This window comes from Typopeltis vanoorti, chromosome 15 (assembly GCF_054136105.1).
Source record: "Typopeltis vanoorti isolate ZY-2024b chromosome 15, IOZ_Tvanoo_1.0, whole genome shotgun sequence".
Lineage (NCBI taxonomy): Eukaryota > Metazoa > Arthropoda > Arachnida > Uropygi > Thelyphonidae > Typopeltis > Typopeltis vanoorti.
Genome location: NC_143563.1, coordinates 64,752,493 through 64,768,605, shown reverse-complemented (window position 1 = coordinate 64,768,605; position 16,113 = coordinate 64,752,493). Strand labels below are relative to the sequence as shown.

Here is a 16,113-nt window from a genome sequence, read left to right as displayed (position 1 = left end):
ATATTTCAAAGTTCCGATACTGGTATGCTATACTTAATAGTACTATACTCACACTTATTCATGTGCATATAATGCGAAATGTCTATCTTTTTAAGTTTCAGAAGCTTGATGTTTTGAAATGTGTCAATACTACTAATATACAAATTCGTCTGTTACATTTTAAATCCGAGGTAATTTCCTCCATATGTTATGATAAATTCAAATTTAACATTATGTTTCACTATTTGCCGAAGACTGTCATAATATATTTACGCTACAAAAACAATAAAAAATGACAAATAAAAGGAAATAACGTATCAAATTTGGATGTCACATTTTAACATTTCCGTTGGTATTTTATTTTAAATGTTCACTTTAACACATAACTCGAGAGGACGATCGAAACACTTTTGTTGATGGATATTATCTAGATTACATTAACAAAGATATTCTAAGGAAATAACTTTACTTTCATGTATCAACATCAGTGACAGCTGTAACGTTACTCCTTTCTCTGGCGGAAACATTATTACTTCTTTCCGCTAGAGGGTACAGCCAATGTCAGAATTCCTATGTTTTGTTTCTTATGTTTCAGTTCAAGTGAAATGTCCTAAGAGAAATGTTGTATTTATCGGGTTAAGAATGTACATCATTTTATAACGAAGCAAGTAAGCTTAGCATTTATTTAATTAATTATTATTTTTTTTTTTTTGTAATTTATCATTTTCGCCATAGTACTAATATTGTATGAAGTATATGTGTGCAAAATTCAGTTTTCTTTCGTCCATTTTCTCAAAAAAAAAAAAAAGGAAACAGTCAATAAATTGTCTTATTGGAAAAGGGCTAGGTTACAGTCATTAACCATCGGTTTTGATGTTGCTACTGTAGTTCTATAATCATTTCTGTTGGTTAGAAGAGTATACTTGCGTTTTGGGTTAATGGTGGTACCATATTGAATTTGGTTGGAATGGAGAGCTAGCGTAAATTTCACGGGTAAAGAAAGACCTTATGATTTTAGTTTGCGTCTCTGGTTCGCTAAACTTATTTTGCATCTGAAAATGGCACCCATACCTTTATAGTTATTTTTAGGTGGGTTCTTTTTTTCCACTAACTGTTTGTTGTAATGTTGTAAAAAGTAATTTGGTATCTGGACTGCAAAATATATTTTCATTATAAACAAAAGAGTTGTCCGTACTATAATGTCACCTTAACTGAACAGATACAAAATATTTCTGGAAGATATACATTACAAGTTATTTATTTATTTATTGGAGATTATGATTTTAAACTTTCCAAATCTTCAGTGGTGTCATTACAGTAAGGCATATGTTGGTATGCCTTACTGTAATGTAAATAATTGTTAGAGTGATACTGTTCCTCTATTATTATTATCTGCATTTCTTTTCATGGTTGGAATTCACAGCATTATAAAACATAATATACTTTTGGTTAGTCTTCAATTTATTTCATGTGCAAACTTAAATAGTTTATGCTAGATGAAATATGGATGACGGCAGCAATATAATGTTAAGTATTATGTTAGTATTCTCTACAACTATTTATATTTATGAGCATATCAGTATGATTTGTTAAAACCATTCTGATATGCTCAATATGGGGGCTAAAAGTTGAGAAGGAACCTATTAATATTCCTTTTATGCATAGCTGAAGGTTGTAATCCATTGAAAAATATTAGGTGAGAAGTGGTAAGGCTGTACCAGAGAACAGAGATAAGAAGAATGAAAGAAGCATAGAAACTGATTTGGTGGGTTTGTAGACTATGTATGGCTGTTGACCAGTTATAGCTCATAGTATTCTAGATTTAGAGGGGAAAGAGAGGAATGATGGATGTCAGTTCAATAAAAGAACACCATTTGAAGAAACAACTTCTCTGAGACCAGTTAAGAATAAGCTTGTGTGTGAGAGAGAGTCATCTCTTAGCTGAATTTTCCCTTTCTGGATAGTATAAGATTTTTTCTTTTTTTGGTGCACCAACCCAAATGTTATACCAAAGCTGGACAAGAGCCTCCTTATTGCAGTTTAATGAATGAGGTAACATATGCTGTTTGATTTGAAAATAAGTTCAGTTCTCACATTTGGGAGTTTTCTTCTGAATAACAAGGGATTTCTGACCTAAAATGAGTTAGCTAATTTCATACAGAGAATAACTTTTTTTTTTTTTGTCTTGCAAACAATAAACTTATTGTAGGGTTTATTGCAATCTCTATATGCGCCTCCATAGCGCAATTGGAAGAACGACAGTACATTGCACCCTTCGATTGGAATAGGCCTAAGTTCGATTCTCGTCATGACGGGAGGAATTTCTGGACTTTATCTTTATCTGGATGATTTCAATCGAAGGTGAGGTAGCAGGGTTTTTCCTCCTGGAAACTCGGGTTTTTCATCCTGCATACAGACAAATCGGCCCTTCAGAACACACGCAATTTACAGACAAAAAATACTAGTTGCAGTGGGCAGTAGATGGCATTGATGGAGATAATTCATAGTAGAGGTTCGGCGTAGTGGTTGAGACAGTTGTAGGTGTCCTCCTGCGATGAGTCTTCAGACTCCTTGGAGGTGTTAGGAATAATAATAATAATTATTATTCACCCAAAATAAGCAAACCATCCTAAACAAAGCATAGAGGTATGTAATGGACCTGAACATCTCCACAGAACAGAAATAGATGGGATGAAAGAGTAGGAAGAGAAGTTGGTTCGGTAAGTTTCAAGCTGGACTGTAAATGAGTATTGGTTAGTGGCAGGAGAGGAACGGTAGTGGCCAATGGAATAGGCATAAGGCTGAAACTGAACATCTATGGGAGAGGGATTGAAGGATCTGTGAGAGAGAGAGAGAGAGAGGGAAGGATCATTAACTGAATTACCCTCTTTTGGATAACAATAAGTCACTTGGACATAATGTTGACTATTGAGTTTTGGATTGCTTAGGTAGGACTTTTCATTAGGGGCTGGAATATTGGAAACCTTATGTATGGCTTCCATAAATTAAGGAACAAAGAAATATCATGATAACTTGTGGGGATGTGGTACATATGAAAGTTAGTTACATTATGTAAAAAAGTGACACTGAGTTTGGTTATTATTATTATTATTACATGACTCCTCCAGGGAGTCCAAAGACTCATCGAGGGAGGTCACCCACTCCACAACTCTCTGCCTCCTCCACCACCCATTTTACCAACTACAACTAACCACAACTACTCCAAACCTATCTACTGCCTGCTATCACCACTAGTACTAGTATTTCCACAGACATTCATGCCCACGGTGGGATTCGAACCTGGAGCCTTTTGGCTGGAGAGATACATAATCAGGAAATCTCTAGAGACCAAACAAGGTGCTTTTTTCAAGCCACTTCAATAAACAGAGTAGTGGTGGTCTTACACCGGTAGATGAAATTGATCTACCACCTAACAATATTTACAAAACAGCCATACTACCCATAGTGGGATTTGAACCCACACTGGACTTAATCACTGAACTGGTCCTGACATGTTTACATGTAAATTACATTGATTCAAAGTGCCCATAATGTTAATATAACATTTGGATACTACTGAAATAAGGATAAGAAGCATATATTTTATCCACGTGGATAAGCATGTGCATAACACTTTGTGGAGAATATGTAGAATAATGTTGCATGGTTTCTACCTCAATTCTTTCATGGTGATTACAACTTTTCAGCACACCCGCGCACTCTTAATGTAACTGATTATTTCCATTATTCATCTCGCACTGTCTCTAAAATGTCTCAGTTTCTTCTTGATTCATGCTTAAGCCCCTCATTCATCCACTTTACACCTACCTTATTCAGCTTTTTGACCTTCAGAATACATTCACACATTGATGCTGTTATGTATTTCTTTGTCAGTTCCCAATTATTAATAGCCACTTCAAACAAGATAGTACTTTTTAAATCTGCTAAACCTTCCTAAGTTATAATTTTTTATTAAAAAAAATTTTTTTTCAGTTAGGAAAAAAAATTGACTATTAGTTGTCTTACATTAGCTATTAAGGTGGCACTTTTTAGAATTTCTGTTATTGTTTTGCTACAAATAAATACATTTTATATATAAGTTTTTCTCCATTTTTATGGTTTGTTATTATTATTATGCCAATTCATGGTATTCCAATATTGAAACCAGCCTATAGTGTATCAGTGCCATATATGGGTAAGAAGAAAGGAGGAATCTGTTCACTTTTTTTTTAACAGCTGAAGAATGTATTCTATGTTGAAGGTAGAGAGACGCTTCTCCACAGAACAGAAATAGATGGGATGAAAGAATAGGAAGAGAAGTTGGTTCAGTAAGTTTCAAGCTGGACTGTAAATGAGTATTGGTTAGTGGCCAATTCAGCAGAAAATTGTCCGTGTGTGTGTGTGTAGAACAGGCATAAGGCTGAAACTGAACATCTGTGGGAGAGAGATTGAAGTGGATCTGTGAGAGAGGGAAGGATCATTAACAGAATTGCCCTCTTTTGGATAACATTGAGCAATCTTAGACAAGAATTTTGTATTTTTTTTTTTTTTTTGGCAGCTGCAATCTATGGTTGAGATGTGTTTGTGCCAGGAAAAGTTGGAGGTGTAGGTCATTCCAAGAAGGGAAATCTGATCATATTTGGATATGAGGTTATTAATGAAGGTTTAGGGGAAGGGATGTGAGCTCTTGCAAGAGAAATCAGACAGAACTGAGTTTTTGTGGCATTGAAGTCTACAAGGTTGTCCATACCTCTTTGAGATACAGCTAAGGGATTGGAGTTTGGGACATTGGTCGTGGTGAATCTTGAGAGCACTACAAGTTTGTCAAATGAAAAGGAGGAATGAAGTATACTATCATCTATGAAGCTAGTTGATAGGATGTGAATTCTGTGAGAGTAGTCATTTTATTCATAGGAGCAAGAGAGTAGATAAAAGTACAGAACATAGGGTACTCCTTAATTAGTGGGGAAATTTGAGGAGTGGAAGTCATCCACCATAACTTCTAGTGAGTGATCAATGAGAAAGTTTGCAGAACAGATACAGAGGGTGGTAAGACAGACCACAGAATGGCAGTTTGCTAAGTAAGCCCCAGTGTCAAAACTGATCAAATGCTTTTTTGAAATGTCAAGAACGAGTATGCGAGTTTCTATGAATTTTTCCTCGAGTCAAGAGGTGGGTGGTGAGGGCTAGAAGATCGAGAGTGGCAGAATCCACATTGCTGGTGACTGATTAGTTGGTGGGTCTCCAGGTGTTGCAGAAGTTAGCTGTTGAATTCTCTTTGATAATATCCTTACTTGTTGATTAATAATAAAATTTTTAAAAATCAGGAGTTTTGTTAGAGCCTTCATGGGAAGAATAAAAATTAGAAACATAAAAGTGCCTTGTGTGTGTGTGTGTGCTGTTTAGTTAGTTGCTAGTCCAGATAGTGAGCTTATATATGTAGAGCATTCCTGTTTGTTAAAGTTGGCTGTCTCTGCCTTCAGTTTTTACATTTTAAACAATCTGATAGTTAGAAAAAGCATGCTAATAAGGACTTACTTAGAGACCAGGTGCATAAGCTTGCAGAGGATAGTTGTGGATGGCATAATTAAGGAAAGAAAAAATAGCCAGAATATAAGTAGGATACGGAAGCTGAAATTGGCATATGAAATGAAAGATAAGGGAGGAGGTGGAGAGGATCCAGAGACGAGCGACCAAGATAATAGCAGGACTATGGAATGAACCTTATGAGAACAGGTTGAAGATTTGTGGGCTGCAGAAATTGGTTGATAGGTGGAAAAGGGGTGATATGATTGAGACATTCAAATTACTGAAGGGTTTCTATAAGATTAATTTAGAAGATATTTTTGAGAATAGGACTGGTAGCGGGAGGACTAGGGCCCATCCATGGAAGCTTCGTAAGAGTGTGGTTAAGAAGGATGTTAGAGCTAGGTTTTTTATTTGGAGAGTGGTAAATGAGTGAAATAAACTGCCAGAGTCTGTTTTGGGCCACGACTGTAAATGAGTTCAAGGTGAAGTATGATAGATATTGTGTGAATGTTGAATAGTTGTTCTTGACATGATGTTGGGCCTCCCTCGATGAGTCTAAGGACTCCTTGGAGCTGCCCGTAATAATAACCCAAAGGAATGGGATGGCTTACAGAAGAGACATCTGGGCTATCTGTAATGTGCATTGTTGTCGAAAGATTAATGGGAGAAGAGGGCGCACAGTTTCTCCTCTTCCATATCTGGTCAGTCACTAAAGGGTATCATCTACAAAAAATTGAATTCAACATATTTTTTGTTACATGTGTAAACTGTGAAAATTATTTAAATATATCTACAAATTGATGTTTCACTTTGACATGACAGTAGCTATAAATGCTACATCATAATGCAGTATACCCTTTTTCCAGTAATCTTCTTTTAAGATGGAATGAGTGAAAAGTCCACTTTCTTGTTAGATGACTAGATATTCTCCTGCAGTCTTTTTCAATCCTCTGCTTTCCTCTTTATATCCTTGCTACTGTTCCTTTATTCCCTTAACGAAATCATTCACGACTACCATTTTAAAACTACTTTGCATGTTGCCTCTAGTTAAGTCCTGTAACTCTTGTATTAAGTTTAATTATTATTACTATCATCACACTTCCACATAGTCAGAAGACTCATTGTTGGAGGTCCTGCTGTCACACACACACATCTCATTAAACTATACCTTAAACTCATTCACTTTTTCTGCACTGCACTCACTATTCTCTTAAGCAATGAATTCCACTCACCAACAACCCAACACAAAAGCCAGCTGATCACTTCCCTCCCTCATATCCTTCCAATCTGCCTTCCCATTCTATGAAAAATCTCCCACATTATTTTGGTAACAATTCCTTACCAACTTATATACCTCAGTCATGTATGATTTGGTAATTCTCCTATCCACAGAGCTATGCAAATTGCATTGCCTGAATGGATGAAATTCCTTTGCATTAGTTACTGTTCCACCATTTTCATTTACTAATATTATCCTCCCATAATCATTCTTTCTTTTGTTGGACTCATTGTCTAATTGCTCCTCACATTGAGCTTTTGCTATCATCCTTACTAAGTGAGTTATCTTACTTGCCTGCACCTTACTTTGCACTTCTCATGCAAGTTATTACTGCTAATTCCATTGATCTGTTTTTTTTTTAAATTCAACTCCTCACTCCATGCTTTAGCTCAACTTGCCTCCTCAGTTTTCCATAATTGCTATTCTGGTAGTTCTACATATATCCTTTCGTCATGGAATATCTCATGATATTCACCTCATGGTCACTCTTGCCAACTGGAGGGAGATTCAGCATTCCATTTATAATAACATCCTTTAATGGAATGAACAGATTCAAGACTCTTTATTGCTGCATGCCTATTACATACTGACTAACGTATTTGTCCTTCAAAAACTCAAAATTCATTTTAGTTAAAGAGTATGAAATAAGAATTGTATTTCATACTCTAAATACTTTATGTAGGTGAGCTATGAAATAATCTAAGTATTCTGTAGAAAAAAGTAGCTGAAGTAGAAAAAAAAAAATTGGTTGGAAATGCTACTATGGTTCATTATATTTCTAAAATAAAGAGATGACTTTCATAAATTTTTAAATCCAGTGAATACAAACGAAGATAAGAATAAATATACATTAATATAAATAGTGTGAAAAGAGGCATTTATTTCTTTGCACGTTCCATTTCTTTTCACACATAAACATTTCTTCATCTGATATCTTTACTTATGTATCTCGAAACACCTTGATCTGTACCATTTGATTGCAGCGTAGAAACTATTCGAAGACACTTTTTCTAGGAGATGTTTTTAGGCAAAGTCATTTTTCCTCTCAAACACCAAATCACAATTTGGTGTTTGTGAATTTAAAAAAAAACATCTTCAATTTATTCAAGTATAATAGCTAATAAGCAAATTACTTCCATGTAATTTATCTAGTGCTGAAACCCATGCGCTGTTTTCATTAAGACAAAAGAGCAATATATCTATTTCGAAAGTAGATAAAGGAAAAGTTGTAGTGGTAATGGATAAGGCTGACTATGAGAGGAAGATAGACTGCATTTTACAGGATAACTCCACCTATCAAGAAATTAGTTATAACCCTACAAAAACACAAACGAATAAGCTGCTTGATGAAGTTGTTAGTTTGGATCAAAATACTTTGGACAAGTTGCGCACTCATTTTGGAAGAACTCGTTTATATGGCCTCCCAAAAATTCATGAAGGTTATCCAGTAAGACCCATCGTGATTTGTATCGACTCTCCTACCTATAGAATTGCTAAATTTCTGTCACATTTATTAACTGCCTGTACTGGACAATCCAGATCATTCATCATGAATTCACACACATTTTCTTGAGAAAAATGAAGGATATTCAAATACAAGAGTTGAATTTGTTAGTCAGCTTTGACATTGTTTCCCACTTTACCAACATTCCATTATCTTTACTATATGATGATTACCCTCCTGATATTGCAAAGATTTTTGAATTTGTTATAGAATAAGGATATTTCAGTGCCTTCAACTTGTCTATAGACAAGTTGAAGGCACTGCCATGGGTAGCCCTCTGTCTCCACCTTTGGCAAACTATTTTTTGAACCATCTGGAAGATACCTTGTTTGCATCCATTCATCCCCAACTCTCTCATTGATTTCATTATATTGATGATGTCTTTGCTGTTTGGCTTCATTCTGAAAACGAACTTGCCACTTTCCTACAACAGATCAATAGCTTTCACCCACGCATGGCTGGTAGTTTGCCATTCTTGGACATCCTTCTTATGTGTACAACCTCCAGTAATTTATCGACTGGTATTTAAAAACCTACCTTTACTTGCAGATGCATTCTTCAAAAGTCTGCTCATCACACCTCTCAAAAAATTGGTGTTATCAAGTCTTTAATTAATAGGAGCACATAATGTGTGCTCCTCTCCCTCAAGCTTACAACAAGAACTTCTCACTATTAAAATGTTAATGGAATTTAATGGTTACAACCCTAATCAAATCCAGCAGATAATGACTCCTATGCTCCAACACCTCAGGATTCTTCAACAGACTGCAGGGTTCCAATCCCTTATATTTATTATTATTTAGGCCTCCATTGAGTCAAAAGACTCATCGCAGGAGATCATTCCTAGGAAACACAGTCTATCAAGACTCATCATGGGAGGTCCCTTCTAGGAAACACAAAGTCTATCAACCTCCTTAAACTCATTGACCATTCTCACTCTCACCACTCTATCAGGCAATGCATTCCACAGTTCAACCATCCTCCATGCAAAGAAACTGCTACTCACCTCTTTCTCGCAGCTTCCTTTTGTAACTTAGAGAGATGGCCCCTTGTCATTACTTCTTCCTGCTGTTCGTCCAACCGAAAGAACTCCCCAGTGTCAATCCTGTAACCACCTCTCAACAGTTTAAAAGTCTCAATCACATATCACCTCTCCTTCTTCTATCTACCAAACTCTGCACTCCACATTCCCTCAGCCGATCCTCTTAGCTAACATTGTACAGTCCTGAAACCATCTTTGTTATCTGCCTCTGTATCCTTTCCACAGTTAATTTATCCCCTTCAAATCCTGTGGACCAAATCTGAGAACAATAGTCTAAGTGTGGTCTGATCAGGGTCTTATACAACGGAATGATAACTCTTTTATCTCTGCAGGTCAGTGTCCTTCTCAGTATTGCAGCAATCCTCTGTGTTAGCTTCACCATCTTTGCAATATGTCCCCTGAATTTCAGTTTTCTATCAATCATCAACCCCAGATCTCTTGTCTCCCCTACTTTCTCCAGTACAACTCCTCCAATAGAGTATGAAGTGTCCCATCAAGGACACTTCTAGCTTATTCAAATCTTCTTGCAGGGCTACCACATCTGTACTATTACTAATAATCTTTCCAAGCTTCACATCATCCGCAAACAACTGAATATCCCCCTGCAATCCACTGACAATGATATAAATCATTGATATAAAGGTTAAGCAATATAGCTCCCAGTACTGAGCCCTGTGGGACCCCACTTGTAACCTTCTGCCTCCTTGATACTGCCCCACCATACACAACTCTCTGATGTCCAAACCCATATGCTGCAACTTAAATATCAGCTTATCATGTGGCACCATGTCAAATGCTTTCGCTAAATCCAAGAAAATAGCAGTATATGCCTTTCCCTCATTTACTACTCTTGTCACTTTATTATAAAAGGCTAGCATATTACTAAAACAAGAATGCCCCTTAACAAATCCATGTTGACCCTCACAGATAATATTACCCTCATCTGCCCAATGCTGTATACGGTCCCTCACCAATTTCTCCAAGATCTTAACAATTACTGATGACACAGAAACTGACTTATAATTAGACACTTCCAGTCTGCTACTGCCCTTATGCAATGGCACTATCTTACCTTCCTTCCATTCCGGCACCTTTCCCATAGCCAAGCTTTCATTGGAAAGCCAGGTCAAATGAGCTGTCAGTTCTTTAGCACATTCTCTCAAAACTCGTAAAATACCATCCAGTCCCACAGCTCTGAACCTGCCCTATCCCTGTAGTATTAAAATTTACTCCTCCAGGATGAAATACTCCAATAAAGTGTTCATTGAACAATTCCACTATGTCCTCTGCATCAGTCACTCTATTCCCATTTTTATCCCACAATCTCTGAACTGATTGGTAGCATTATGGAGGAGTATCATCTCATTCCTACATATTTTCCTATCAATAAAATTTCTCATCTGTTGCCATCTGCAAAAGACAGTCACCTCTATCATTAGCTGGCATTTACCAGATGATACCTGTGAATGTACTTTGGGCAGACAGGCTATTCTATGGAAAAAAGAATTAATGAACATCAGTATTATATCAAATATATGAAACCTCAATGGTCTGGCACAACATAATATGGACACTAAACACACCGTCCAGTGATGAAGCTTGTCTTCTCCATAGAAGCAGGTTAAAATAGGAACGCCTTTTCAAAAATAGTTGCGAAGCCCTTTTACATCAGCCAAATCTAAATCGGAACGATTGTCTTTCTCTCCCAACAGTTTGGGAAATTCTCATCTTATGTAACAATCAAAAGTAGTTTTTAATAATATTATTTATTAATATTAATTTCTAACACACGGCAACAGTTTTTAATTGGTAAACCATCGACTGCTGTATGTACTTGGCATTCCTGTTTCTTTGATTTACTTGTTTCTACACACTGATGATTACTGTTATTATCAGTACGAAATATCCGTACTTTTGTTTCATTAAAGTTAATTACAGTAAACCCTCGATTTAACGGACAAAATTTCTGGTCCGTATGTCACATGTGAAAATTAACACCCTGTTAATTTTAAAATGCTTTTAACCAAGATTTGCTTATAATTAAATTAACAGGTTATTTTTTTAATTTCCTTTTATTTTTAACAAATTTTGGCAAATAGGCCATCATATGTTGGAAAAACACTGTAATGTAGCCGACATAAATGAGTCACCGCTAATAAAACATGTTCGGCGAATGATTTGGACTTGATTACACCAATTGCACTGTAATTAGTTCTTTTGTAGTGTGGCGTGACTTTCTGCGGCAGTTTTATTACACACGTTTTTGCAATTTTAGGGAGTTAATTATAAAAAAAAAAAGCAGAATTCAAAAGTTCAAAAAAACTTGATAGTGTTTTCAAAGCAGGATTACCTAAACCAAGCACCTCAACATCGAACATTAACTTATCTAAAAGTGTGAAAATTGTGTTAAAAATTATGTGTAAAACAATTTTTTTGTTATTACAGTGATAATATGGTTAAAAACTGCAGTATAATGTTACAGATATTTTTATTTTAAAAAATTCACGATTTACCGGACACCCCTTAACCCCTATTAAGTCCATTAAATCGAGGGTTTACTGTGCTGTGATTATCGTGTAATTTATTGTTTATTATTTTCTCAAGTCTGTTTTTCCATCAAGTTTCAGGAAGTCTAGCATAAGCAAAAGTATTTTTTTGTAAACTTCAATGCTCTTTGGCCTATTCTCATTCTTTTAAATTAGTTTTCTTTTTATTCTGACTTTGATTTTTCTACCGACAGGCTTGAAATGCCTTTATAAAGACATTTCTTGCTTTATATTTTATCTTTTTACATAAAACAAGAAGTGCAACATGCCTATATTATTTGTATAGCCTATTTAATTCCATAATCATTCTATCTCTATTTCCATGACCATCTGATAAGCGGATGTTATATAAACTTCAGGTCTTTAGTGATTTATAATGCGTTGATAATGATATCATACAACGTGATATATGTTGGTATCTGAGTCTTTCATTGGAACAATTTTTATGTCCCTTGAAGGATGAGAATATCATAATGTTGTTCTAATCAAGGAACCTTCTTTTCAGTACTTTAAAATTTTTTTAAATTGATTTATTAAATCTAGATATTTATTGTGCATCAACAGTGCACAGTTAACTTTTGTTTCCATCTTATTTAATACATCATTGAATTTCAGTTTCATTTTAGTTTTAAGCTCCAAATGAAACTTGCCAAGAAATTATATTTAATTTCTTGAAAATATATATTTAATCTTTTATCCAAGTGTAAGCAAATAAAATTTGTGTGTGAATTATCTGTGTGTGAATTATCTTCATCGACTAGGCTACTTGTATATAGAGGCTAATGACTTCACATTAGGATAAAGGAATAAACAAGAATATAATTTCTTGGCAAGTTGAAGTTATAACTAAGTGAAAAAAATTTTAAGCATCAAGTTTTCCACATCACTTTTTCCATCTTTAAATATTGGTTTCTGTTTACATTATTTAAACACATTAAATAATGAAAATTTTCTTATTAATTTGACTATCACATAATCAACAAAGGCTCAACTACCATATCAGTAATGACGGCATACACATAGTGAGAAACTATTATTATTAACATCAGATCTCCATGAAGTCAAGACTCATCACAAGAGGTGCACACGCTCATGTAAAAAGATCATCAAACCATGCCATAAACCCATTCACAGTTTCTGCACTCACCACACTCTCAGGCAATGCATTCCACTCACAAATCGCTCTCCATGCAAAGAACCTTTTCCTCATTCCCTTGCTCGCATCCTCCTTATACAGCTTCAAGGGATGGTTCTTGTTCTACCCTTCTGTCCCTCTACTCTATGAAAAGTCTCCTTCACATTAATCTGGTAACAGCCCCTCACTTATACATCTCAGTCATATCCCCTCTCCTCCTATTCACAGGACTCTACAAGTTACATTGCCTTAATGTGTTCTCATATCCCACATTCTGTAGACCTGAAATTAACTTAGTAAATCTTCCCTGGATCCTCTGTAATATAAATCCAGGCAACTATATCTGTCCACAGTAGTTCATATGCATCCTGCCTGACCTTATATGAGGGAACCATAACCTCTTTGCTTCTGCATGTCAAAGTCCTCATCATACTTTCATACTCTGTTCTGTTGTGATGTTCTTACAATTTTAGCAATGTGATTTCTATTAACAACTTTCATAAACCATCTGCATCATTAGTGCATAACCAAGATTAAATTTCAGTTACAAAAAATACCAAACCTTTCTCTGTTCTTCCATATAATATTACTTCAGATCTTTTGTTCGTCTGTCATTACTATCTTTTCAAACAACAGCCTCTTCCATTGCATTTAAATCCATTAAAATGCAATCTATCCCAATTCCATCTTCGTCCCTCAAACTCATCCTATTCATTCACAAACTGCACTCCTTCCTTCTCACATAGCTCTGCCATACACCATTGTGACCTTTGCTTGCTATTTCAGTTCATCACTGTCATACCACACATGAATTACTTTTCTTACCATGCTGTTATCTTTTACTCTCCTCAATAACCTCTTGATCTCATTCCCACATTCTCCTTCTTGCCTACCAAACCATTTGTTTTTACTACCACTACCAACTTTCTTGCTCACTTACTCTTCACATCCAAAGCCTCAATCAACCTTATTCTCCCTCCTGGAAAGCAAACTCTGTGCACCTTCTCATTAACCATACCTCCAATAATGGAATCCCATACAATGCCACTCTCACATCATTCATTACTTCTTTCATTTGGTCATATTTCATTTGTTTTTTCTTCCACACTTTCATTCATATCCACCAATATTTTGATTTCACTCTGCACCTGCTTCAACTCTTACCTTATTTTCACCAAATCATCTCTCAAGTCTGGTATCACTTTCTTACTGTTTTTTCATACTTGTCATCAACGTTAGTCACTTGATTTTTTGCTATCATTCAAACGCATATGTGTTGGTCGTCAATAAGTTGGCAGAGTGATCAGTTTGAGCTTTAGGAGTGTCCTGTAATGTTAGTTAGCTGTTATTAGCTGACAATAGGCTAATGCCTCCTTTGCCTTAGTTGCTTTGGGCATAATTATAAACAGCATTAATGCTAATCTCATAACATGGTCACTTAGAGTACTCCAGACACCAAATATAAAATTTATAAATTTTACTACAGTTTTCTGCTACTTTTTCAGTCTTTTTTTTGGGGGGGAGGGTATTTTTTTTAGGATCTTGTGATAGGTCACATAAGGGATTTCCATTGTTCTATGCATTGCAGTTTTTTTTCATGCTTTAAAGTAATCAGTCATGTTAAATTGAGGATTAAGTAAAAGGACAAGTGACTTCATTCATTAAGCAGTAATACTAGTTTATAAGATTTGAATAACTGTGCCAGAAAAAGAGATTAGCAAGAGTAGTTCACTCTAGAGAGTGCTTACTCATACATAAAATCAGTAAACAAATGTAGATTTTTTAAATTATTTTTAATAATAAAAAAATGCATCGTTTTGCTAAATTTGTAAATGTTTTATCATAATCAGTTTAAATATATATATATTTCTATTACAATGAACCTAAATTGTTTCATTTTCTTGATTTTGTGTATGAGAATTATTAATAAAATTAATTTTCAGTTTTCTTTCAATTAACAGTTAAAAAGTTAGAGTACTTAGCTGTGACCACACCACATACAGTGTTTATTTTTATTTATTTGAAATATTTTTCATATTTTTGTTGTCTGAACAATTTAAGTATAGGCTTTTTGTGTCCTGTTCCTGCTCTGCTGATGAGTTTTATCTTTCCATCTTAATCTTGGATGTCCACGGTCTCCTGTAGGTAGGAATCCTATTGTTATTCATTCTTTCTATGTGGTGTAACCAATTTTGCTGGTAGTCTTCTATTTCTTGTATGATGTGTTTTGTATGTAATTGTTCTCTTATTTCTGTGTTTTTCTTTTATCTAATCTAATGAGTCCCAGGAGAGGTCTTGGAAACTTCTTTGTGCTGCTTCCAATCTTTTTTTTTTTTGTTTTTTTGTTTTAGAATCCAAGCTCCACTTCCAAATTTGAGAGATGTTTTAGCAGTCATATTATGTAATCTCAGTTGAGTTTCTTTAATCGTTTGTTTTCCAAACTTTGTTTTAATTATGCACATTCATTCTGTTGTAAATTTGTAGTCTTTCTTCCAATTGTGAATCAGTATTGAATTGTCAGATTATATTTCCTAAGTATTTGAATTCCGTAACTTGTTCTATTAAGCATAATTTTGACTTTTTGAATGGTGTTTCCACACATTGCCATAGCTTTTGTTTTAAGTTTCAGAGATTTTCATTTTAAATCTTTTTGCTATTTCATTTAGGTGGTTAGTTGCAATTTGGAGGTTATCTTCTGAATTTGAAATTAGTACTTGATCATCTGCATGAAGTATTGTATTTAGCCGTATATTATTTGTTAGTTTAATTCCATCTTGAATAAAATTGGGGATAAGCTACAGTCTTGACTCACTCCTTTATTTATGGTTATAGGTTCTGATAATGTTCCACCTACAAATCTGATGCAAATTTTTGTTTCTTTGTATAGACTTTTTATTGCTTTAATTAGTTCAGGATGTATTTTATCATCTTGTAATATTTTCCAGAGTTGATTTCTGTTCAAGTTATCATAGGTTTTTTTTGTAGTCAATAAATAGAAGGAAAGTGGGAAGATTAAATTTGTTTCTTTTTTCTATGATCTGTGCATCCTCTCCCTCTTATAAAATCACACTGTTCTTCTTCTAAATAATTTTCTGTGTA

The 16,113-nt window shown here is 34.9% G+C and overlaps 1 protein-coding gene across 2 annotated transcripts in view; it reads left to right on the top strand.

Annotated features, from left to right (window-relative positions):
- The first annotated feature begins 541 nt into the window (after nucleotides 1-541).
- The window catches only part of LOC150098826 (cilia- and flagella-associated protein 410-like), a 95,436-nt gene continuing 79,864 nt past the window's right edge, over nucleotides 542-16,113 (top strand). For both annotated transcript variants that reach the window (XM_090405604.1, XM_090405603.1), the window contains exon 1: nucleotides 542-647. The gene's annotated coding sequence lies outside the window, so the exon portion shown is untranslated. The remainder of the gene's footprint in view (nucleotides 648-16,113) is intronic.